General features: G+C 39.6%; 1 protein-coding gene and 1 non-coding gene across 3 annotated transcripts in view; both read right to left on the minus strand.

Moving 5' to 3' along the window:
* The window catches only part of LOC106652324 (putative uncharacterized protein DDB_G0288537), a 43,668-nt gene that overhangs the window by 9,327 nt on the left and 13,436 nt on the right, over positions 1-20,905 (minus strand). The window lies entirely within an intron of this gene.
* On the minus strand, positions 9,182-9,265 carry Trnal-uaa. The gene has a single exon. It is a non-coding gene; the product is annotated as a tRNA-Leu (tRNA).

Consider the following 20,905-nt stretch of genomic DNA (forward strand, 5'->3'; position numbering starts at 1 on the left):
CCTCAAAATTCACATAAATACAGTACATAATCAGAAGTTTTAAGGGATAAGAATACTGGCTGAGATTTGTGCCTAGACTTTGCTACATGCTGAAAATAGCAACGAAAATCTTATAACAAACGTAATAAAATGTAATAATAAAAAACCAATGAGGGCTAAACAAGTTTTAACAAAATTGTAATATTATGTATGCTCAAAAGTTTTTTTTATTTATTGTTATGAAATAAATAAAATAAAAAAGTATCGCTAACCAGTAGATTTATTTTTATTGCGTTGCCTTCTTGCTTTTTATAATAAACAATTCAGTCAATAACGTCTTGATGACAATAAGCATATTTAAAGCATTTGTTGTATGTCCGGGGTTATTGAATTTTGTAGATTTACCACATCATTTAATTAAATAAATTTGAAAGAAACAACAATTTTTTTATTCAATAAGCACACACAAATAAAATAATTTCAAATTGTTTATGTGTTATGTAGTACCTAGCCGCATGCAAAGGTGCGCGAGCACAAGGATCGAATCTCTCGATGCAAATATAGTCTCGGCTCATTGCGTATACAGTAAGTACTGTAAAAAAAGCGATCTAGTCGCGCGTTCCAAAAATAACTTTACATACCGCGCGTATTTGCGCAGCTCGATATATAACTTGGCGCAAGTTTATATTCATATACGTACCTATAGGTATATCTACACATACGCCGCGCGAGCGGAATGAAAAATTGCAGTCTCTCCGACAGAAGAGAGTAATGTGAAAGTGAAAAAGAACAAACACTGTATATGGCAGCTGCGCGCGAAGCCCCCGCGACAAATCGGAAGGAATCACGCGCGCGACAACACAACAGCAGGCACTTCATTCTCGTTTGTCGTCCTGTTTGTATCGATAAAAAAAAAAAAAAAAAAGTAGAGAGAGAAAAAATGCCAGAGCGAACGCCGCCGAATTGATCGGCATCGATCAATCGCGCGCGCGAACGTATACGAGCAGTCGGCCGCGCATAACGATATTTAACGAGTGCGCGCAACCCGTAAAATCGATACGTCAATAACGAAAAAAACGAGGTCTTTATCGGCGATGAGCGCGTGTATGGTCCGTCGCGTGAAACTGCAGCGACTCGATAAAACAAATTTGAAAAAAGTAAAATAAAAAATAAAAATGACAGAGTGAGAGAGAGAGAGAGGGAGGGCCCACGCCGTGTAGTGTACAATAAATAAAAAGGCAGTAAGCAAAGAGAGAGACGAAAAAAAAAAACTCCGTCAAGTATGTAATACGGTAAAAAAAAAAAAAAAAAAAAAAAAATAAGCAACACGGCGAGTACAAGTAGTTAGCTTCCTATGTATAATACCGAAGTGTCGCGTAATGTGGCACGATGCTGCTGCTGCTATATTGCATGCACCTATCGGCTGATCGAAGCGACGTCATACTACTAGCAGCTGACGTCAGACACAGCCCGCGGAACTATAGCGTGCACTACTAGCTGCTGCTGCTGCTGCTGCAGCCCAGCAAGCGAGTCTCTATCCTCGCGATTGATTAATGGCATACATCGAGCTGATGTTGCTGCTGCTACTTGCTACACCCTGTTTCACTCCCCCTCCTCCTCCCCACGCCATACATCCTCTTTTATATACTATATATACCTGTATACTTGTGTATTATATTCACGAGCATGAGTCGTCGTCGCGCGCGCGTATCGTTGAGCACATGCGACGACGACGATGACGATGATTAGCGCGATACCGTGCGGCCACTACCTGCTAATAACTCAAATGCGAGATGTCGCTCGATTATATGTAGAGTCGATTCTGTGTTCGCGATATAAATAAGCTGTGTGCGATACACAACGACAACGACGACGTGTCGGGTATCAATCGTCCAACGACGTTTCATTACGGTGGTGGTACGTACGTATTGTATAGTTGCAAGTCAGCCTCGACGCGTTCATCATATTTCTTGCGGCGATAGATCGACATTGTCCTGTAGCCCGGACAGACAAGAGCGATCCGATATTGTCTCTCTCCCTTATTTCGAGATACTGCAAACGACTCGTAACAATTTTCAACTCTATCCGTACTCGTTTAATCAGTTTTTGTTTGTTGCATATCCTTTTCCAAAAAAATCAAGAGCGAATTTTATTACGGCTTATTTCGAAAGGTATTGCGCTAAAAGAGGCAAGGGTGTGGGTTCTTGTGCGCGCGACTTTCACGTTTGACGCATTTTCGTGCCCACGTCCACTTGACTCTTGCATGCATGCACGTCGCATAAAGAGTTCGAGCTCTAGCGAGTGAGTATAAGAGCAGGATGTACGCGATAAATGTATACGGGGCTATAAGCTCGAGTATATACGTGTACACGAGGGCCCGTTTTCTCCTCGTCCTCCTCTCTCTCTCTCGACGACGATTTTTTTTCTGCTCCCCCCAACGAGCGTACTTGCGATAACGAACACTAGCTTTGACCTCGTTTCTCTACCCAGCTTTCTGTTTCCTTTTTTTTTTCGTTGTTGCTTTTTTTTCGTTTTTTTTTGCCGTGTACGACATGCACTCGCGCGGAAACTTTGTACTTTGAAAGTGAAAAAAAAGAAGAAGCAGGAGGAATTGCCATTACAGTGAGCGAAATTCTTCGGACACATTGAAAATCTCTGGCATTTTTTGCGAGTACGCGCGACACGGCTTGCACGACGCGCGCGCTGCAACGATGATCCTCATCATCCGATGGCCGACCGTTTTTTTTTCTCTCTCTTTTTTTTATACAAGCACTCGTGAGCGTAGTTTTAATGTTTAACCGGGGGCGGCGTGTGCCCGAGGAACGAGAACGAGCTGCGCATAATACGAGCCGAACGAGGAAACTTTGGGGTGCTATAGCTCGTACACGGCTCTGCTCTTACTACCTCGACGGAGCATTATGTACATATAATAATAGCACCCATGGATGGCTACGTAAGCCAAAGTGAGAGGGAGAGAGTTGCATAAATTTAAAGCGTGATTTAAGAAAGCGAATGTTTGAGATATATAGCTTGAAAACTGTCACCGATGTTGGAACTTCGTCTTAGAATGCTCGAAATTTGCCAAGATCGGAATGACTAACTTTGAAATACTAATTTGGATATAATTAATCTCACCCCCGCGGCGAAAGGCAAGTCTTATCGAGCTTTCAGTACAGCAACGTCTCTCGAATTGCTTCAAATCGTAAATCGCAATATCAAACATGAATGAAAAAAAAATCCTTCTGTACTTATATTATTATTTGACTTTGCCACTTACAGATCTATAGATAAAGGTACTCCCCATTTAGTGGTAGATGCTGGTTTTAACTATGATTGAGTATACCATTTATGCTCAATCGCATTGTTTAAGTTTGAGTTTATAGAATTGAATCTTTTTCGTTCAGTTTTCAATTAAATATCAAAGTATATTATTTCATTTTTGTGCATATTTGTGCTATTAATGTAAAAAAAGATAATGATACATTTATTTTCTTCAAAAATGTCGTGTTAAAGTATTTTAAACAAAGTGCAGTATCAGTTACTTTAATTTCAACGTTTGATTTTTCATTGCACACGGCTAGAATTTTGAGTACGCAGACGAAGAAAATCCAAACAGTAATCACAAGTTAAACACGCTGGAGAGAAAACAAACGAGAATAGGAAACGAGCCGTCGTCGGCAGCGGCCAGTTACGTACCAGCATTAATTTTCAGTGATTACTCTCGAGCGATATATAGCTCTAGCCCAGTAGCCAAGGTGTATACCTGTACAGCGTAGGTACACGTAGGTATAGGGCTCCGGTCGGCAAAGTTCAAACTGGATTTACACTCGACTTACATATAAGTCGCAGAGTGAGGGAGAGATGTATATCTACGTACGCCTCGGTCGGTAGATAAGATTCATTATATCCTATATAAGGGCTTTAGGCAAAAGAGGAGGAAGGGGTCGTCGTGGGGTGGCCAGCACGAGGAGAGAGAGAGAGAGAGAGAGAAGAAAATTGAAACTGTTGCGCGCTCGTTACACATATATACATCGGAGTCAAGAGAGAAAGAGCTGCTGCTGCTGCCCACGCGTATTATTATACATTTTATTACGGTATCCATAGGGAAACACGGCTTATAAATTCTCGCTCGGCGAAAGCTCATTAAAAACCCTACTGTGAAAAGGTGAGCATAGCCGCGGCTGGCGATGTTATACGTATGTTACATAATAAAGCTCGCACGAGCGCGACGGCGGCCCACCGCGCGTTGATATAATAAACGCGATAGAGAGACAGTGGGACAAATATAGACGAGTGCATGGGACAATTCTCGAATGGCTCGTTTTTTTTTTTATTGTGCGCGCACACGACTCAAACTATATACGCGGGGGTAGATCTAGAGAATGAAAAAAAAACAAAGAAATTAATATACCGAGAGGATAGAGGCGCACATTTTTTGTTCGCGTCGAGTCGAGTAGTATATAAGTAATATAGATAGACTTGGACACGCGAGGCCAGTTATACAGTCCGTATCGTGGTAGCAGCTTTTTTTTACACATACGCGTTTGTAAATGTTACATTTTTATTCTGTGCGCGGCGTTTATATATATATAACGATACAAGAGCGTCTCAACGGTAGTCTAGCATTATGCAATTTAATTCGGGCAAAGATAAGGAATTATCGCTCGGTCTATGTGTGCGTGTACGAATAAATGGGAGCTCGCACGCTCTCAGCCAATTAAGATCGCTTCATTGGATTGGTCTATCCTACTGTATACGGAATTCGTCGCACAATAGGTAAGGCTACTTTTAACTCGAGTCACTGAGCCCCTGTACACATTTATACCTGCCGCGCGTGGCGATCGCTCGAGGCACACAAGATCACGTAAATATACACAGAGATATATATTGTGTATACATACATGTAATAACGTCTGGGTCCGTTGCGTCGGCTCTGCGGGGTCATACATGCCTGGCAGGCATTCGCGTCGTGAAAAATCTTTGACTAAAGCGTCGGTCTGTGCCGTCAGTCGCCCGTCGTCTGTATTTGTTTCGTCTACGTAATATACTCGTTTGAGCGAGCGTAAGCGGCGAGCTTTGAAGCTCTCTCTCTCTCTCTCTCTCCACACAGCGTTAAAGACTCGCTCTCTATTATACAATACGTATATATACATAGGAAAGCTCCCCGGGTGCAATTGACCCAAATATAGAGGAGCATCGGGCGTCGCGCGTGCGATTCATCCGCCTCGCTCAGCTAGCTCGTCGCATCGACAATCAACTGTAGCTAGATCCTCTTTCGTCTAGTATATACATAAACGCTCGTGTGGTGAATTCGAGTCGATTGGCGGCGCTTTGAGAGCCGCGAGTACATATATACGTGATAATAAATGGATTGGGCCTCGTTGTCGTCGTCGTTGAGCGACTGTATCGCATTACGCGTGACGCGTATTAGCATTGGGTCGAGTTGCATCGTAGAAAAAGCTCGTCGTCGTCGTCGCCTCGAGAGGTTTTTAAGGTGAAATTGCCGATGGCCGCAGGCGGGTGCTTAGTTAGCTGCTCAAAGCCTTTATAGGTGCCTAGCTAGCTATCCGCGGCTACAGAGTACAGGTCGATAATTGCAGAGACACGTTATTGTTGGTGTGTATTATAAACGGAGGTGGTGCTGCTGCGTGGCCGCTCTTTCCCGCTCGAGCTACTACTACGAGCAACGAGAGAGAGCGAAACCATCGATGCAAAAATATCCTCGCGGTATGTAGTGTACCAGCGAGAGAGAGAGAGAGAGAGAGAGAGTAGTATTGCGAGGCGCAAGCGCGTCCTCGTCCGCCCACGCTCACGGAGCCCGCAAAAGAGGCAGCTTCCTCCGTACTGCTGCTTTGAATGCTGAGCTGTTGCTGCTGCAGCTTTTCCTCCTCGCGTCGAGGCGAGAGGAGAGCTCGAACGTACGTGTACTACTGTACGAGTGTGTGCGCGTTCATGTATAAGTGTATATGTGTGCCACGCAGGCTCTGCACTGCACTCCAGCCATCGCGCAAATTGCGTCCATTTGCGCGATATGTAACCCTGGCCTCGCGCGCGCCGTACACACACTTGCGTGTGCATTTCACCTGCTGTGTTTATAAAATAAAAAATAAATAAGTCGGCGATCGCGCACGGCGAGTAATACATAGCGGAGTTCAAGTCTATATGGACGTGTATTATGTGCACGTATAAGTAGCAACGATACATATCCGCGTTTCTGTTCTTTCACTTATGTATTGCGATCGTTTACATCGCGTATAACGGTAGAATACAATGTATATAACGCGTAGGCAGGATCTCGATTATTATCATTGGTACGTTATGTCACGGCAAGAGGGCGAGCATTGATCCCCCGCGATCGCAAACCTTCTGCTTCACTTATAATTTTTAATATCCACGACAAAAATATGTTTTGTTATATTAATGATCTGTATCCATCGTTTCCCATCGACCAGTAGACAAACTTACGTCGAGACGCAAGTTTCCTCGAGCTTCATCGGAATCGAATCTCGACGAAAGGATCGCTGATTTCGCCAAGTGAACGTATCAATCGGAGCTCCGGGTCGAGGAAGATTCGAAAGTTAATCAAACTTTTTTCTTGCCTTTATAACGCACACGTGCGGATCGACGCTGACAAGGCTCGACGAATTATTATCATTATATTACACGTGCGACCAAACTTATGATGAAAATTGATCGAATGATCGCGTCGATGGTAATCAAGTTGCGGATTTATCGTCACACGCGTGAAAACCAAATTAGAAAGAGTAGAATTCGAGCTTGTATTCGAGCTCACATCGACGTTATCTCGTTCATATATAATGGCACAGAATGCTGCCGAATCGCTAATGGTTGCATTGATTAGTCAATCGTTTATGTATAAACGACGTAATTATCGTTGAATTTATTCGTCAAAATCCTGATTATATACGTTTGATTTTGACGCGTTGAAATTTTCGCATTAAACTGTCGTGTGACGAGCATCTACAACGATACAATTATACAGTTCAGTGCTGCTAGTCTAAACCAATTTTACCTTTTCTTTTATATTCTCGACCAGGAGAAAAAAAAATTTTGTTTTAATCTGATAAATATTAAAAGTACAAATGTTTTCTTAATCCGATGAGAACGAAAAAAAACCTGAAGGGAATAAAAAGGGAAAATTTTCAACAAGTATTTCCTCGGGAGAAACTCGCGGATAAAAAGTAATTCGATAAGCGAAGAATAGCGCACAGTCGGATAATTAAAGAGAGAGAGAGAGAAAGATAGTGAGCTCGAGGTATCTATACACACATAGAACGGTTGAACTCCTATTAAGGAGTAAAAAAAAAGGAGAAAAGAAGATAGAGAAAGAATCGCTCGAGTCGTTTTGCGAAATCTCAGCCTGCTTTTCTCGTATCACGAACGGATAATAATCCGTTTAAAATCAAAGCTTATTAAAGCGCGCGCATCTCGACACTTTTCTCTCTCTCTCTCTCACTTTCTCTCACGTCCGCGCGACAAAAGAAAATTGAGACGATGAAAAAAAAAGCAAACTGGAATGAAGCTGCTGGTCGTCGCGGGAGAGCATGTGTGTGTGTGTGTGTGTGCAGCAACACATAAACACAGAGAGACGAAAGAAGACGAAGAAGTAGTGGGGGTGAGATGGGTTAGGGATGGGAGGATCCGCACGAGAATAGTTATTGCAACCCACTCGCGAATCGACCCGCTCAGCAATGCAGCAGCAGCAGCATCAGCCACGCACGTTATATTATAGCTGCTGCTCTTAGGCGTGGGTGGTCGGGCTCTCGCGCGAGCAGGTATATCACCTCAATGTAATCGAGCTCCGAGGCATGTGTGCACCGCGGATATATCTGTATGTTAGGTATATACGCGCCCGAGTCCCGCGCGCTTTTGTATATTTACGCGCTGTTATAAAGCGGTATTATAACAAGAAAAAAGGAAACTGACGTATTGTAAGCTGCTCGCGAGTTTGATGCTGCTTATACAGCCTCCAGTCAGTCAGTAAGTCAGTCAGCGTATACCGACAAAAGAGACTTTGAGACCGTAGAGAGCTTTTCTCTCTGTGTCCGTTCAGTGCAGGCCGCCTCTCTCAATGATTGCTTTACAGTCCATACAATTGTTACAAAGCTTAACAGATTACGTCTCTCTCTCTCTCTCTATCTCTTTATGTATGGAACGAGCTATTTTTCCTTCTTTTCCTTCAACATTTTTTTGTGTTCGTTACTTTCTTTATTTAGTCTCCGTTTGTTTATTTTTCTACAAATTAATTATATGATTCCATTTCCTTTGCCTCGAAATCTCGAGAACAATAAGGATAGTACACATACCAACTCGGAACCTGCTGAGATTTCCGACAAAGCTCGCTGCAGTCGTATTATTATTTACTCGCAGACGGAAGGTTGAGAAATGGAAATTTCGAAGAGAATCTGCATGATTTATGTATAATACTTCTTCTCCTTAGCGCGCGCGCATACAACGGGCGAGACTTGCCTTGAGTATATTTATTACAAATTTCGCGAAATAATTAACAGAACTACGCGCCTTGTCTGCGAGTTAGACACTCGGCTGAGTATGAACTATATAATACATCGTGCGCTTATTTATCAACTAATTTTAAATTAGCGCAGAGTCGGCGAGCGCGAGAGAAATTTACAAGACCTCGTAAAAACTCTTCTCATGTAGCCAAGAAATTAATTAACTCCTTCAATTAAGACGCACGAATATCGGACTTGATGTAGAAAAGAGGCTGCGCGTCATAGCGATACGGCTGCCCTTTGTACTCGAGTTCGTTTCAATCAGCTGTAATCCCGACCAGTGCGCTATGGGCGTATTACATTTTTTTTCTTCGCCTTGTTTCTTGTAAGAGAGATAAAAATCCTTCGCGGGTAACTAATTAGTTTTTTACGTTAACTTTCATCTAATTATTACTAAAAAATGTTATATGTTAATAATTAAAATATACTTAATAAAGTCTATTAGATGAAAGTAAATGATAACAAAAATTATCAACGTCGAAAATTTTTTAATACTCTTTTGCGAACTATTTCAATTATTTATGAATTCACGTTATACTTGTTTTAATTGTTACAAATTATCTATTGATTCACTTTACAATTACATCGTTAAATAAATAAAATGCAATAAAAATAATGTACGTGACAAAAATACACCGAGAGATATCGAAAAAAAAGCGCAAAAGATTTGCTAGGTGTGGGGTTCGAACCCACGCTCCCAGACGGGAACCAGAGCTTAAATCTGGCGCCTTAGACCGCTCGGCCAACCTAGCTGTTGAGATGCGGTCCAATATCATTTCTTTTCAGGATTTATTCATTAGAAAACGTCTATGATGGTATTACTTTTTCATCATTATGATTTTTTAATGTATTATATTTAAATTGAATATAAAAAATGTATTGAAAACAAATATATATTATCTCATCAATTGGTAGAAATTTCTTATTTCATTGTTTATTTCATCATCTTTTTTGAATGCAAAAATTAATTTTCTTACATTTTTTTTATAAATAATTATTTGAATTCATTTATCTTATTGATCGTTATTCAAAAACTCACTCGCATTGCAATAATGACTTTGAATGTGAAGAATTTTACATTGACTTCTGACGGAGACGATAGAGATAAGACTTTAAAGTAGCTAATCAAAAAACGCCATCAGCAGTCAAAGTAATATAATTACACCAAAGCACTGTAAAGCATTGAAATTCATGCACGCACGTAGCGCACAGTAATGTTACTGGTGAGTTTGACATTATTTGCCAAAGTTGTACAAACTTCATGGTCTCTCTTAGTTTGCACAGAAATTAAATGATTTCCTTCAAACATAGCATTTTCGTTACTTCGCGTGTTGGGATTTATTTTAATGCTCATTTTAAATTGTAACAAGTATTAATAAATCAGTTTATTATCTTATCTTGTATTTAATTGAAAAATTAGAGTTATTAGCAGATCGAGTAAATTAATTATTTTCAGATTGACAATTTATCACTATTAAAGCTTTTAATTGATCATTAATTACTATCAAATACATTTTCCATTTTCACTTAATTAATTTATTTCCAATCATTTTATGGCATTTTAATAAAAATGTAGCAATTCTTTCAAAAATCTCGAGAAAGAAATCTTTGCAACTGATATGAAACTTCTGATTTCTCTGTGAAAAATCTTTTTATATATTTAATATTGAATAGGAAATAAAAAGAATATTCAAGTAGCGAAAAGGATGAATAAGGATAAGTCAAGAAAATATGTCCAGAGGATTTTGGTCATTGCCGGCAGTATCATCTTCGAAATTCGTTGTACGTCTGCGGCCATCCTACCAAACTATACCTTAATCCACACACTATACACTCTCTTACATGTCTACATAAGAAGTCTAGATTTGACACGTGCGCGAAAGAGACTTCGTTCTTCCACAAAGGGAGTCGATATATGTGTTATGTATTTCGACGCCAAAAGAAGAAGAGGCAAGAAAGAGAATAAATAGAAAAAAGGTAGCAGGAAAAACCGCAGACTCTCTTGCTAATTCATGTAACGGATACGAATCACCCCGTCGACGTATTACACATACACATATTCGTATGTACAGGAATTATGAAGCTGCTTTGGCAATTTTGAGTCATTTACGCAAAGAAAGTCTACGTAAACCGAAGCAACTTCGCGATATACACACACACACACACATACGCGGGCACTCGACATTTTTTCGAATGCGTTTCTCGTTTATGCAATATCCACTATACGTATTCAGAAAGAACGGGGGATATTGCAGTTTTCTCTCTAAGCGCTGTGTATTGTATACCGCAAAACGACTCTCGTGTGCTTCTTCTGTAGCCTTATATACCACACGCGTATGTACGACTCGGCCCCGCGCGTTCATTTTGCACTTGACGCCAGCAGCTCTTCCTTTCCTCTCGTTTTTCTTTTTTTCCTGTTTTTTTGTTTCGCGCGCGCTCGAGCACTTCGCACGCGCACGCGACAACTATAAGCTTTTTCTATCACGCTTTAAAGCCTTTTTTCTCTTTACTTTTATTTTCTTTCGCTTTTGCGGTTCTATCTTCCCTCGTTCTCTTTGTCTCTCCCTCTCTCTGTCCTCAGCTTTGCGCGCATCGAGACTTTTTCAAGAGTACATTTCTGCGCTGCATAAAAGCCCGATGCGAAGTTCACTTACAGCAGCTGCTGCACTGCGCTGCGCTGTCAGCGCGCGCCGAGCTATGTATGCGTGTACACACTTTTATTATAATTTAATTGAAACATCGTTTTTCGAGACACTTTAATTAATGCTGCCTAGGAATGTGCTTTATATATTCACGACAATCCTTCGGCACGCGCGGCACCTCCTCCTCCACCTTTCGTAGTCGGCAATTCGTTAATGGCTTTTTTTAATTATATAACTACTGTATGCGTGTGCGTAATAGTTGCAGCAAACAGATAAAAACGCGGATGTAGCATTCGAGATATTATGCCCGATGTGTAGTGGAGTTAGGTAGAGTTAATGTAACAAAACAAAAGCTTCTCTGTTTCGCTTTTTCGTCGTCGATTACACGATCACCAAATGGGTCAGTGGTAGGTGGAATGGTTCGACATCTGTTGAACATCTATACGAGCATTATTTGTTTAAGTATGTATTTGTTCATATTTTCGTTATTTACATATTTTTTTACTACCCAGTTCTATTCATTTCTTGTATTAATTGCATTACAATTTAAAATTTTTCAATACTGTGTACTGATATTTCACGACAAGTTCACTATCCCTCTACGAGTTACTTCAGTCAAAGTCGCAGAAGTTAACACAAAGTGTGTAAATGGTTTGAGTTTATCCTAATATGAAATTTAATTGACACTTGCGAGTTTCCAATATTCCATCTGTCGATGGAATCAAAAATTTCACTATCAAATACGACTCGGTTAACGAAGATAAATTTTGTTTTGATACGAAACGAATTTTAGAATGTATATCCTCGTACCCAGGCACAAGTATAACATACTTATATATCTATATGATGCTGTAGATCAGTTCTTGCTCTGCAGCTCGGTCAGTCTCGGAAAGCGTGGGTGGTCGTGCTGTGTGCCAAGAATTAACGTTAACAACGGCTAACGAGCACGTGTGCTTCTGTTATGTATTTCAAACATTCTCGGCTGAATGTTGTTTTTTCTTTTTTTTTTTTTTTTTTGTAAAAACTAAATTTCTAGGAAATACTGCAAAATGTGCATTTAATTTTTTTCTTCCTCGCCTACACGTATACGAATATAAAAGCTCTCTTCGTATGAATAAAAAGAGCAGTAGCGTTGAGGCAGATTAGAGCGGAAGCTTTCTTCGTGTATACCGATGCTATGTAAGTTTTATGCCGTGCGATGGAGCAACACCTTGATCGATGTTTATATCGTGGCACATAAATCCAATGGTTTTGGCCGCATCCTCGCTGGCGCCGACTCGCTGAAAGTAGTTCAAACCGCTCCGACATATGGAAGTTGGCCGAACAATACACAGCGTAAAGGACTTGTGTCGAGATAGTAAAAGGAGGCGCAGGACGACGATATATCTGTGCCATTTCCGAGCTAGACACGTGCGTAGCATCAACGTAGCTGTATGTATATCTCGCACCTTCATACATATGAAAAGACTAGAGCTGTCATATATGGTAAGAAAATGCGTCAGTTTTTTCGCAGATATAGCTGCCACCGCGGAGTACGTTTGGTATAAAGAAGTTTATGTGTGTGTGTGTATATACCTGAGCTGGAATTTAGACGATCGATCGACGCGAGAAGCTCGACGAGCCATATTGCTCGCAAGCCTATACACGTTGAGAGGGAGAGAGAGAGATCTCCCCCCTGAGGGTCGGCAAGAATAAGTTATATATACTTCGAATTGCTGCTGCCGCTACCTAACTGCCACTGCTGCTTTCGAAGCATGCCTCACTTTCTCCCTGTGAATGTGCCTTATTCGAGGTATATACCGACGCGAGTATATAGAGCACAGCACACAACTTCGTGCAACGACTGAGAAATTCTATTTAACTTCGAGCTAACGGGGCGAGTGCGCACCTGAGAGAGCGGGCGGGCGTGCTGCGCTTTATATACATGCAGCTATATTGTGAGTGTGTCTGTGTGTGTGTGTGTGCCTCTTGGCAAAAGTTGTTGCCTGCTCGCGTTTTCGAGGGATAAATATTATACACTTGGCGCAAAATCGAGTTTTGAGAGAGACGATTTCAGGAGTTGTGTGTGGTTGGGTTCGTGATGTAATGCGGTTCGCTCGAGACTCCTTGCTGTATATTAAGAGTCACAATTGTAATGATATAAGGATTGGTGCGAGCTAACGCATGCGTATGTAATTCTGTGGGAATTATCATAATATCTTAACGAATTAGACGGAAGTATAATAACACATGTTAAAAACAATTTCAAGCGTCAGTAAAAAATGTCAAGTTTAACGCTGGTAAACTTACTGGCCGCGATATGAGTTCGAATAGCTAAATATGAACGAAAACCCCTTAATCTTTCGATTTTCACGGCTTTCCTGGAGGTTCAGGTAAAAAGTAATTGTTTTCACCTCACACTTGCGGATAATTTAACACGACTATGATAAGTTTAAACGAGATTATACCATTGAAACGCATGTTTATCTCCGAACGTACGCCGTCATATTGGTGTACCTACGTTGTGGCAATCTACTGCTAGAAGTTGGTTCGTGGATGATAGTTCCTACAAGCGGCCAGGATATTGCGAGCATGTGCATATATACTAGTTTCAACCCCACTATTCCAAAATTATTTTGGGAAAATTACTAGTCAGTGCCAGATGGACAAAATTTTAAGATAATCCTAGTAAAATGAGATGAAACGGCGAGAGAAATGCTCAACCTAGGTACATTTAGGAGGTTCTGCTTTAACCGCTTATTTTACATTGCCACTTGCACATTACAAAGATTTGGGTAAGCTAAACGCTTAAATATTATCGTACTTAAAGTGGTTTGAAACCTGATTTAAATTATTTGAAACAGTTAAATTTTCATTACAGGTCATTTAAAATGCATTTAATATTTCCAACATAATTGTATTAAAAAAATTGATAGAAGAACCGATGATGCAGTTACGACTGCGAGCGAAATGTTCTGCTAAAACCATATACGATTTATTTATATGGCCGGTGCTTGATAAATTTTACATACAATTCAATAAACCAATACAGGCGCGACAATACAGATGTTGATATTTTGAAAAATGAAATTTTGCATCGTACAGCTGCGGTGATTCGGTGTTGGGTCGATTGGCATTGGCAACTGCAAATTCGACGATAATGCAGTCCATTTTGCTAGATATCGATTTTTAAGGTAATAAGTAATAATGACGGCTCGTCGAATAGTGTATAAAACTTTGACTATTACATTCGGTGAGTATAATTTGAACAACATCTAAGCGCTCGGGTATACGCTAGAGAGAAATTTTCGAAAAAATTGGCTGAACACAAAGACTGAATCTCGATTATCTCCCAAAATTATGTTGCAAAATTATGTTGCAATGTAAATAAAAAAAACACGAATAAGATAAATCGGTGATTATCTAGCTTTTCATCGCAGATTGATTATTTCACTCTACACACATTTGCGGGTAGAGCTAGATATACAGAAATCACTGTGTAACTTCGAAATCAAGCACGGTATTCACTAACCATTTCTCTCTCTTTCTATATTCGGAGCGAAAGACGAGATTTTCGTCGAACCACCCGAAGAAAATCAATCGTTACGTAGATTGGAAAACGAAAATTGCGAACATTACAAGCGCGCCAAGCTTGCAAATTGAATATATCCCCTCGCGCGTCGATACGGCAACGCGCTCACACTTTGCGAAGAAGAGAAATCAAGGTGTGTGGCAGCGGCAGTAGCTGCGAGGTAGTCCAATTATAGGAGCAGCTATTGGGGAAACAACTCTCGAACTTTGAAACAAAAACGCGTAGCTCGCTTTATATACTGCGTATGTTGTATGTGTGAATTGAAAAGGGCTCGACGCGGAAAATAAACTCGGGCAAAATTGGAGCATCGCAGAAATTCTTTGCCTACGTATTATATCGGCTGCAGTTTTTGTGTGAGTGTGTATATACACGCCTAACGCTATATATAATATCGCCAAAATATAGAGAACTGCAAAGAGTCGAGCTTTCCGACAGTTTTTACCCGATTACGGATCCGAATATATCGTCTACAAGAGTCGAGCTTGCAAAGTCGTGTGTGCGTAATACAGCAGCAGCAGCAGCCTCTCTCGCTCTTTTTGCGCTCCGATTTCAATGGAACGCGCGTTTTCCCGTGCGATCGACGAAGCTGCTGCCCGCGTTTCAGATATGTGTTTGGTCTAAAAGAGTCATCTTCGCATCGACGCGCGCAATCGATTGCAAGCACGCACTTCGTTCGATGGAGAGGAGAGAAAAAGCGAGGAAGTCATGCACTGACGTGCGCGCGTGAGAGAGTTAAATAAGTAAATACGAACTCTGTGTGTGTGCGCGTATACGCGATCACATAGACCCGCGTCGAATCCTTGCAATTATGTACTCGCGTGGCATAGCTGCCGCTATAGCTGCGCACACAGAGGCGCTTATAGTGTTGCAAGCCTTTTTGAATAAGAGAGCTGCTTTGAGAACGAGGCGCTACGATATAATACAGATATATATTCACGGGTTACGTGTTACGTTTAATAGCTGATCGCGTTCGATTGTCCTCCAGTTGCGTATTTGGAGGAGATATCGCTTTCGCGCTTGATACGTGATTGCGTCACAGTTTCGAGTGCTTATCGTTTGTGCGCGTAATTCGTCGAAAATTGAGGCAAGCCACGTGGGAAAAACTTTTTTGAAGATAACTTTTGTAAAGAAAAATTCGTTACTTGAGTATGAATTGTTGAAAAAGAAAAAAAACACGAAAATTAATTTTTTTTTTAATTTCACGTAGATGAAATAAAAAGCATGTACACTAGGAAAATTGGACGAATACTTGTACGAATTTATATGTTATATGAAATGATGCATTCAATATAACGATTATCAGCAAGACGAAAAAATAATCGACATCTAATGCGCTGGCTTGTCACTATTTATAGAGCTTTTTTTAACGAATATTCAATTTGCTGTATTAGAATTTTTACCAGTACATTAATAGTACTTGAGAAATGCTTAACTAATTCATTGGGCTTTGAAAAATGGGTTTATCAGAAATATTTTGAAATACAGATGGAACATGAAACCGTATTAATATTTATAGAGTTTATATACGAAAGGTATGAAAAAAAGGTTTTTCACAGTTACGAAAAATTAATAGACTTTTAAAATATTTTATTGTCTTTAACAAAACTAGAAGATATTCATGTAAAAAGATTTTCCAACATTTCAAAGCGTAAACGTGTGATTCAAAAGGTCTTCATTCAAATGTCTCCACTAGATCTCATACTCCTATGGTTTGCTCCGATTGTGTAACCTCATTATGTTCTTTGAGTAAATATTTTTTCTAGCACTTGAAGAATTGGCTTCAATCATGTATTGCCTCATTGTGAACTTTGAGATAAACTTTTTGTGTAAACAATCTGTGACAGATGTTCATTCGAAAGGCTTAATTTAATTATGTATTGACTTCATGTGATAATATAATGTATGCCGATATCTAAATGATTTGTGACAAATCTCGCATTCGAACGATTTGATACGTTTATGTACTACATTTATGTGAACTGTGAGGTGATTTTTTCGTCCAAATGATTTCTCACATTTATCACATTCAAAGAGTTTGCTCCGATCGTATACTGAAATCATGTGCCTTTTAAAATTAAACTGGTATTCAAATGATTTATGACAAATATTATATTCAAAGGGTTTGCTATGATCATGAACTGAATTTATGTGTTTATTGAGGTGGTTTCTTGTCCAAAAGATTTTTTACAAATGTCACATTTGAAAAGTTTGCTTCGATCATGTACTCCTCTCCATTTATATGTCTTTTGAAGTTACATCTGAGTCCAAATGATTTGTGACAAATGTCACATTCGAAGCCTTTACTGCATTGTGTACTGTATTTATATGAATTTTGAGTACATTCTTGTATCCAAATGACTTGAGACAAATATCACATTCAAAGGGCTTTCTTCGTTCATGTACTGAATGTAAGTGTCTTTTGAGGTCAGCCTTGAATCCAAATGATTTTTGACATATGTCACATTCGAAGAGTTTGCTGTGATTATGTACTGCATTTATGTGTCTATTATTCTTGTCTGGAAATGATTTTTGACAAATTTCACATTTAAAGGGTTTCCTACAATCGTGCAATATTTTAACGCGTTCGTTTAATTTCCCTTTATATCCAATTGATTTGTTACACATTTGATATTCATATGGTCTAATGCTCGTATAAATCGTATTGATACGACAAAAGAAAAGCGTTTCTTTCTCCTCCTTTCTTTTCTTTCGCAAAAGGTCGTAGAACGCGAATGAACAAAAAAAGCTCGCCAAGTTTATAAAAGCAGGGTCGGATACCAACGAAAATAGCCGCAGCGATGCACCTTACATTATAATATTGTCGCGACGCGCTATTGTCGCACATCGCTTCGGCATGTGTGTATATCGATCAAAGATTAGAGCGAAATATATACGTGTTTTCGTATATCGTCATTATTATTATTATTATTATATAGAGCCATTTGAAGCTCGAGCGCGCACGATTTCATCGCTTACGCTCTCCTCGTGTTTATACGCCATCATCGTACAAGCGATTGAGCTCGCCGCGCGTTATACACTGATCAATCTGAACGATCGCCCAAAAGGCCGTCGTGTACACTCTACTGCGGTACTCCATATACGACTAGTTGATATGGCTCGGTACAGGTAAAAGGGGCAACTTCAAAGGCTCATACATGCACGAGCCTGCATGTGCCTGTGTACGTGTGTTTGTCGGAACCGCAGGAATCGTTTCATTCTTGACTCGTGCTGTACACGCATCTATGTATATATAAGGCCAGACACTCTAGACTAATTAGCCCTTTGCGTGTAGCGCGCCGAGACGTTCAACAAGTTTATATAGCCGCAGACACGCAGATATGCTATCGTATATAATGCATACTATATCGTACATCGACTACTACTCCCTATCGCGCCTCGCTGTGCGCCTACAGCTTGGAGTGCGATTCGTTCGCACAGGGCCACAAAAATACCACACCCACACGCACGTATTATGTATGTAGACTTACGCGTCCTTGTCTGAACCTTTATAAGCTATATCATCCTACGTTCAACCCTTTGCATTTTCATCTAGTACGTGCACAGCAGTCGAGCCCTTAGCTCGCTTTCTTTTCCTGAAGAAGGATCAATTTTTAATTCAAAGATATTCTCAAAAAGAAAAACGCGAGCGCACTCTTGAAAAATAAAAAGAATAAGAAGAAGGAGAAGCGAGGGCAAGAGGCGCAAGTTCAAGACCTTTTTTTTATATTTTATTTCGAGCGTCGAGCGCGAGGGCTGTGCGCGCGGAGAATGACGTCAAGGCGCGAGAGAGTAAGAGAGAACGACGCGATGTAAAAATATGTTGCTCATTCCGCGCAAAAAAATGTGAAACATTTTCCACTTGTTAATTATATCCTTCTGGGTACAAAGCAGCCAGCATCCGCAATACTCTTCAATCGTCGCGCATCTAGTTATACACACTGCAATTTTTTGTGTCAGCCCTCTGTCTCGCTTTGTACTTTCAAGCTGCGAACGCGTCGCGTCGCTTATGTACAGTATAGCGTTGAGCTAGAGTGTCATGCATGCATACGTCACTCGGAAATCCACCCGCGATTCGTCGTTCGTATGATACGACACACTGTGTGACGTACGATAAATCCGATGTAGTTGAATTTTTGCATTTTCAAAGTACAAGTATAAGTACGGTGGAAATCTCGTAAATCGAAGTAGCTATCCAATTTTGAATTTTGTGGTACTAATACATTGAATACTTCCTATTCTCCAATACAACGAGAATTATAGAAGTGAAAATATTTTTCATTTTCACTATTCGAATGTATAATGTATAGTTTCTCATGTACTTATGACTAGAACTTTGCCTTTTCTCTCGTGAGTTTCGAAAATTCGAGCACGCGCTATCTAGAGGTAACTTATATACTATTTATGGTTTTGCTCAATAAGGACAATGTTTACTAACCTCTAAAAAAATTTTTTGACAGTATGTCAGTAGTTTGTTACAGTATGCGTATGCTCAGAATTAAAATTTATTAGTATTACATATTGAGAGTTCTTTTATGGTACAATTCGAAAAATCCAATTTCCTTTTGAATATGTGACATTTAGAAACATTGTTTCATTTGGGACTCATCTATTACTTCGAATTACCCAATAAATCGATATGTTTTTCATTGTCAATCGAAGAAATTTAGATTCCCATATATTCCCAGGTAAGTTTTTCTAACTACTCTTTTTCTTTAAAAATAAAATAATCTGATTACTCCAACATCAATTTGAAAATACTCTCATAATCCCATGATACTCCCCCGATGGGAAGCGTCTCGAACATAAACCGCCCCGCGTTCCCTGAATAATTTCGAGTTTGAATAGTAACGACCCGAATGATCGGCCGAGCGTGAAATGCGCAACCTTAAGTAATACGCGCGAAGAGCTGCATTCGTGCTGCAAAGATAAATTGAAGAGCTCTGGCATATATATATATATATGGGCTAAGCCATAATTAGCGTAATGGTCAAAAAAATTTTTTTTCTCAAATTATGTATTTTTGAAGAGTACATTGAAAAGTGAAAATCCTGAAAGTTTCAGCCCTCTAGGTCCAACCCTATTGGATTTTCAGGGTCTTGAAGTTGAATTTTCTTTTTTTGCTGATATTTTGCTTGCAATTCTGATTTTTTTGGGTAAATGTGAAAAAATTGTTGAACCATGGGTTTCAATGTAAAATTTGATGTAGAATTCGAATTTGTACTTAAAAATCATATTAAGAAGTGGAGTCTCCATAAAATGATATTTTCATGTCCTAATCATATTACTGTACTAAAAAAAAATGTGTTCTTATCCTTCGATTAGACCCATATTGTAATATGTTCATCGATACACCAAAATACAACTTCTGATAAGTTTTGGTTATCGGCAGACAAACAGAATTCATTTTTGAGCTTAATATGAGTCAAGAAACATGGTTTTTCAATTTTCTTTGATTTTTGGCTCATCTTAAGCTCAATAATGAATAATGCTCGTCTGCCAACTACCAAAATTTATCAGAAGTTGTAATTTGATGTATCGATGAACATATCACAATATTGGGCATATCGCTAGATACAAACATGTTTATTTTTGCACAGTTATATGATTAATACTTGAAAATATCATTTTTATGGGAATTCAACTTATGATTATGATTTTTAAGTACAAATTTGAATTCTACATCATATTTTACATTAAATCAGAATTGCAAGCAGAATATGAGCAGAAAATGAAAATTCAACTTTAAGACCCTGAAAATCCAATAGGGTTGGAACTAGAGGGCTGAAACTTTAGGGATTTTCACTTTTCAATGTACTCTTCAAAAGTACATAATTTGAGAAAAAAAATTTTTTTTACCATCACGCTAATTATGGCTTAGCCCATATATAGAGCGTATAAAGTATGCTACAAGTGTGTGTACGAAGCGAGGAAGCTGATAGCGCTCAGAAATATCGACCAGAGATGAGAAAACGAGGTGCCCGCGCTCGTCGTCGTCGTCGTCTATACACAAGCGAGAGAGTGAGCTAATTAACGAGGCGCTTAACGACCCACGAAAGAGAAGCGAACACCATATCGTAATTATTCAAATTAACACTTACACTGGAGCAAAAAGGTTAAAACATTTCGCAGTATTGCAACGAAATTTTGGATTCCGAAAATTTCAAGAAGCCACACGACAA

The sequence above is a fragment of the Trichogramma pretiosum genome, unplaced genomic scaffold (genome assembly GCF_000599845.2).
Source record: "Trichogramma pretiosum strain Unisexual culture from Peru unplaced genomic scaffold, Tpre_2.0 scaffold6, whole genome shotgun sequence".
Lineage (NCBI taxonomy): Eukaryota > Metazoa > Arthropoda > Insecta > Hymenoptera > Trichogrammatidae > Trichogramma > Trichogramma pretiosum.